General features: G+C 30.1%; 1 long non-coding RNA gene across 2 annotated transcripts; it reads right to left on the minus strand.

The window, feature by feature from the left end:
- Positions 1-225: 225 nt before the first annotated feature.
- On the minus strand, positions 226-5184 carry LOC100570418. Of its 2 annotated transcripts, XR_003838746.1 has the most exons (5): positions 4649-5184; positions 4202-4286; positions 3033-3275; positions 1883-2104; positions 226-1729 (listed from the first exon to the last, which is right to left on the minus strand). It is a non-coding gene; the product is annotated as an uncharacterized LOC100570418 (long non-coding RNA). The 2 variants fall into 2 exon arrangements; XR_510328.3 differs by lacking the exon at positions 4202-4286 and having other exon boundaries at positions 227-1729; positions 4649-5163.
- Positions 5185-6320: the final 1136 nt, after the last annotated feature.

Here is a 6320-nt window from a genome sequence, read left to right on the forward strand (position 1 = left end):
ATATGTACCGTTTTATGTTTTTTCTAATTTAGGCAAAAGTAATGCTTTTTTGGACAAATTACATACCACCAAAATTTAAGATTATGACATTACACATAATGTATCATATAACAAATATATTAATTGCAATAATTAGTACCTCAAAAATAATTATTAATTTAGTTAAAATATATTTGCGAACTACTAGTTTTTTTTACTCATATAATTAATAGTTATATATATTCTAACTAACAATTATATGAATACCAAAATTGAATATATGTATCACATATAATTTCAATATCATAGAAGTTTAGGGTTTTTTAAATGTACTGTAGTAGTTTATAGTAGTGTATTTTCTTAGCATACTTTCCGCATACCACTGGTTGAGAAACACTGCTCTAATTGAATGTTGGCCAGAAAAACAAGTACATATTTTAAATGGCCCTTATAAAATATACATCAATAAGAAAGATCCAGCTGTGTATAATAATACTATTATTATAATATTCAAACTGCACAACAATCAAAATGTATGAAATTTGGTAGTGCTCATAACTTTATCAAATGATAGATCAATATTAGATTCTTACAATCAGTACAAATTTAAAACTAATTATTAATAACTAGATAAAAAAAAATATAATTTGATTTGGTATCCTTGCAGGCTGCATAACAATGAAAAGCTTAATTAATAGTTAATATGCAGGGAACATACAGCTAGAGCTGTACACAAAACTGGGTTATTGTTTATTGTGGGTCAATATACGGCGTGTTCCAACCTGAGTAGTTAACCGTGGTAATAACATTAATAATATTATAATTTAATTACCTTAAGTAAAAAAAAATTAAATCAAGTTTATTAAAGGCGTGTTGGTCATTGAATTGAGTATATAAACAAATATTAATATTAGTATATTATTTATTTGTTAATTTAAAATTTTAATTTATCAAAATATTTTATTTTTTGTTCATTTATTCTGTGATTTATATTCTTCCATAAGGGGGATTATTTTTATTCCGATAACCATTGTAGGAAATGTATTACGAGTTTAAAATAATGTAAAATAGAATATTAGTTAACAGCATATAAAACCCAATAATTAACAGATGCAAACCATTTTGATATATTAATTACATGATAAGATTTAGGAGTTGAAACTAAGGTTGGCGGTATTGATGGTATTGAAAGTTTAAATAGTGCAGAGGTTTTTGATCGCAGTACTGAAGAATGGTGTATGGATACCAGACGCCATTCATCAGTACTTACTAGCTGCGGTCAAAAACCCCTACACTATTTAACCATTTAATACCACCTACTTAGTTTCATGACATAAATAATTATTTATTATACACTCTTAAATTTTTTCGATTAACTAATATGTCAATTGATGGTTTCCAATAAGGCGATATTGTAGATAAATCTAACACATCGACAGAAGACTTAAGAGGTGCTTTTAAAGCACCATACAATTATCATTTAATACAGCTAGACCAGCTCTATTAGTGTGTTATAATTTCTGGTCCAAACTGCCATCTGTACATTCTTAGACCATACCATGGCAAGCATGGCCAAGAGGCATTTTCTAGTTCAGCCAGTTCACCGAAACTCTAGACAGCCACTAATTTCACCTCCAATGGCACTTTTAATTTATTGTTAAGATAGTCATTGAAGGGATGGAGTTCATTGTTCACTGATGCTGTTATAGATTTTACCTTACAGCTTGGATTTTCACGTACTTCAAATTGCCTAGAAAATTACAAAAATAACATTTATTAATGAGTAGGTAAGTACACTAGAAATGTCACAAAATATTTATTTTTATTTATTTAAAATGAAATAGTCATAACTTATGTAAAAATTTCAGGATCTTATGAGTTGGATATTTTATTCAAAACCTACCAGCAACGGCCACCATAGTCAAAGACCCTGTCTTTGTGTTACAAAATGTATGGGTAGCCATGTCGTACCCAATTATCTTGGTGATATCCTCTCAATGTTTTTGCCTTTAAATGAAAGTTATTATGCATCAGTAGTGGTTTAAAGAAGACAGCTTCATATACTGCTGTAAAATCTTCATAGGCATCATCAATATTGTATGACTGTTGTATGTCAATACAGTAGCTATAAATGCACATACAAACAAAAATACTCATTGATAGTAAGAAACAAAAAAAATTTTGGGTGATTTTGTTACTAATTATCTGGATTCGTTACCTTATTATATAAAAAATAATGAAATATGTGCAAACATATGCATAAATGTGCATTAAAAATAGTGAATATGGGGTAGTATAAATAATAGGCACTTATTTTTGTATAAAATATGTATTTTTAGAAAGGAAGTAATTTAGAACAATTTTTTTTTTTGAAACTTTGATACCTAAAGCGTCATCATCGGAATCCAACTAATTTACAATATCAAAATTCAAAATATTTGAAAAAACAAAGTACAGCATTAATCCAGATACCCCAACGGGTTATGATTGGATCAGGGAGTTAAGGGATATCCAGTGTGTAATTTTTTTAAATTTGTATTCGTGATGGTACTTTTTTTTAAATATTTTTTCTAACACTAGCTACAATTTTATCAACAGTACCAAATTGTATTCATACTTCCTCCAAAAGTCTATGGAGGCCACGAGCTATTGGTAAGAATGAATCTTTTTTTATTGAAAAAATGTCAAATAAGACATTAAATCATAACAAATTTACAATTAATACTCTGTATAGTATAAAAAATGTGTTAGTTGTTGATTTATATTAAATTATAAACATAATATGCATTAATATGCTTAAAATATTTAAATATGGAAAATCATATCAATTTAGCAAAATATGGAACATACATTTTTGTATTTCAATTCTATGTATCATGAAACAAATTTGTATTAAATCAGATTTTGAATATGTGGCTTCCTAAGAAATGCATATAGTTCTGAGCTCTATAATTATGTATAAGCCAGTAAATTCAGCATATTGTTTGATATTTTAATTGTGTACACTAAAATGGATAATAATTGTTTAGTTAAAAATTTCACTATTAACATACATTGTCAGTAATGGACGGCGAGGAAATAATTGCCACTTCTCTCGTTTTCCTCATACTGCAAGTCCATGAGCTGCCACAAAGCACGATTCAATATCCAGGCAAACATCATTCCGATCATCCTTAAATATGATTATTTCTGCTGAATCGTCACTTGTTGCTGGTATGCAATTCAATATTCTCGTTTTTGAGGAGACATGTAGCTTATTGATTGCAGGGAAAACTACATTTTTAAAAAATGACCATCTGTAATAAAATATAAATTACATTTTCATAACAATTCAATTCTACCACATTAGATCTCTACTACAACCAAAGACTAACTAGTCATAGGTTTTGGTTCCATATGTTTAACGATTACATTAACTGGGTGGTTATCTATGGGCTCAATAAACCCAACTAGCAATAGTATAGTAAGAGAGTATACATATAATATTCACAAGGAATATTCAGATATCCTAGTAATAATACATATATATGCTATCCAGTGAATGTAAAAATACCCAGGAATAGAGGTATTTAAATATGATATACTAAATACATACAGAATACTATGTAATATAAATATATATGAATATGATATAGGTACCTAATACCTACATACCTACAAAATACTGAATACTGAATAATACCATATAATAAGTATATTATATAATAGCCACTTAGTTGTCCGTAAAAAATGGCAACTATTTAAAAAATTATGATTATTCAACTCCTTTTGGGTGTAACTCGCTGCAGTAAGTGTAACTCAGCCACCCGGGTAGACAATCCAACTACGTCGGATCGTGTACAAAAGGCAACTAATTCACCTTGATAGACAATGTTCGAAAATTTGATTTGATACTAGGTTATACCTGATCTACCCATATAACTAATGGCAACCAATAATAAATAAATACTAATTTCTACCCTACTTCATATCTACACTCTGATAAAACACACACAAAAGAAAAAAGCGGCCAAGTGCGAGTCGGACTCGCCCATGAAGGGTTCCGTAGCAGCAAGTAACATAAATAATAAAAAACTTTTCTAATATTATAATAATATTAGCCGCTCGGGTGAGCGCAGTAGGGAACTTGCCACCCTGCGTGCTCCGCACCCGGTACCGATCAAGCCACTCCCCGTGCGAATTATAATTATTATTTACTCGATTATTTACTTAAACTACTTACTAGATCTCGTTCAAACCAATTTTTGGTGGAAGTTTGCATGGTAATGTACATCGTGAAAACTAAAAATTATTAGGTACTTGAAAAACTGTAAGAAACAGTGTTAAACCACATATTATTATGTTATTAACGAGGTTATTAATTATTTTAAAAAAAATTGGCTACACTTTTTTGGATTACTTGTTTGAAAGCTAATATATATAATTTCCCCCGATCGCGATAAGTACTTCCAAGATTTTCAATAATTTGGAGTGGAGTGGATTGATAAGTATCAGATCATTTTTGAGATTTAGTAGAAGTATGCCAGTACTCCATACCGACCCGTTTCGGGCTCAGACTTCAATAAGAATCGGTAAGAACTATTCCTTATTAATAGGTATCAAATTTTTCTTCTTGAAAATTAAGCTTAATTCAAACCTGTAGTAAACAGTATAAATATATTATACTAACGTCGTCGGTGTCTTCGGTTCAACGGTAAACTTCTTCTTGAGTAGCCAAATTATGATATTCAACGTCGTGTTTGAGTGTTACCAATCTTGATTTGTCTTTGATAAATTTATGAAATATTTGTATCCGCAACTTTATTTCCTGGACCGGTAAATTCACTATCGAGCTATAAGCTCGTTTTCGCGGAGGTAAGTACCTAAATACAACTTCATAATTTGTAATATATTATGTAGTATCAGTAACTAAACAGAAGGCAAACCGTTTGCGTTTGTTCCCTACGCGAAAACCCGTAAAATGACAGATCCTCACAGGAAGAGAAAACAAAAGAAAACAAACATTAACTTAACTTTTTCCAACATAGACGAGACAATCTAAATTTTTTTTAAAACAAATACGTGGCTGTGTGAAGCATCATGACAAAATAAATAGGTGTGGCAGCAACTTTGTGATACGCAAAAATGGCTGTCGTCTTGCTCCTTATCAGTACGTTTGTTATCATTCACAATTCACGACTGTCTTTAGTAGTTAGTATTTACTATATTATTATATTATAGTATCCTCTTATAATATTCATATTTATGACAAAAAATTGATATATTATTCTATTAAATAATAAAAAACATTTTATAGACTAATAAACATGAAGTATGAACACCATATTATAAGACTGGATAGGACACGCCTATACTGGCTTCGTAAGAGGTTGCGATTTTTTTTGGGGAAGAGAGATAGTCCAATATCTACGATAGAGAATAGAGATAGACTATAAGAGGCCTTTTTTGATGTAAGGTTACAAAAATGAATACTGGTTATTAAATAATATGTAATAAATTGTAATCAATTTGTTATGAAGCAATGAATTTATGATTCATCTTTTTGTTATGTACTGGAGGCAAGCATTATAATAATATATATAGAATATAGTAGATAACCAAAGTTAGGACTCGCAGAATTCAACGATTCCAATTTTGTAATATTAAGCACATCTGGGTAGCAAAATCACATAACGACCACACAGAAGATAAAATGGCAAGATCATACAATACAGCGTATTGGTAATAAGGGGCCATACAACATTTAGATACCTATATAATATATTAATCATATATAACGAAATATAGAACAACTAGATAGCCGACTATATTTTTTTATTGAAGCCCCGTCACCATCCCGTCCGCTCTATGCTTAAACGGCAATGTTTACATTTTTATATGATATCAATGATATATATATACAGGGCCGGACTGGAAGGGTATCGGCTCACTATTTGCTGTAAGCAACCGGCCCATTTTCCTACATTTATCGGTCCAACTCATGGCTTAAGATAAATATTTATATTTGTTTGATGTTTTTGAGAAATTGAATTTCATAAATAATTTTGTATTAACTTTAGTTTAGAAATAGAGCGTTCTGCCAATGCAACAGTTACTGATAGAGATCTAAGACAGTTCGGCTGGTTGTGATTATAGTGATTATAATGATTATATTATGAGCAATTGAGATTTATCAATAATATTTCGTCATTTCCTATAAAACTATAAATAGGAAAATATGTTTTGTACTACAACAGTCGTTGTCAGATAAATTGAGCTGGCGGCGTCGGCGCTACAGGTTGCACGGCGATAACTGATAAGCATAATATGCTAGTATATTATTAGTGATGGGATTTTTCGTT

This window comes from Acyrthosiphon pisum, chromosome X (assembly GCF_005508785.2).
Source record: "Acyrthosiphon pisum isolate AL4f chromosome X, pea_aphid_22Mar2018_4r6ur, whole genome shotgun sequence".
Classification (NCBI taxonomy): Eukaryota; Metazoa; Arthropoda; class Insecta; order Hemiptera; family Aphididae; genus Acyrthosiphon; species Acyrthosiphon pisum.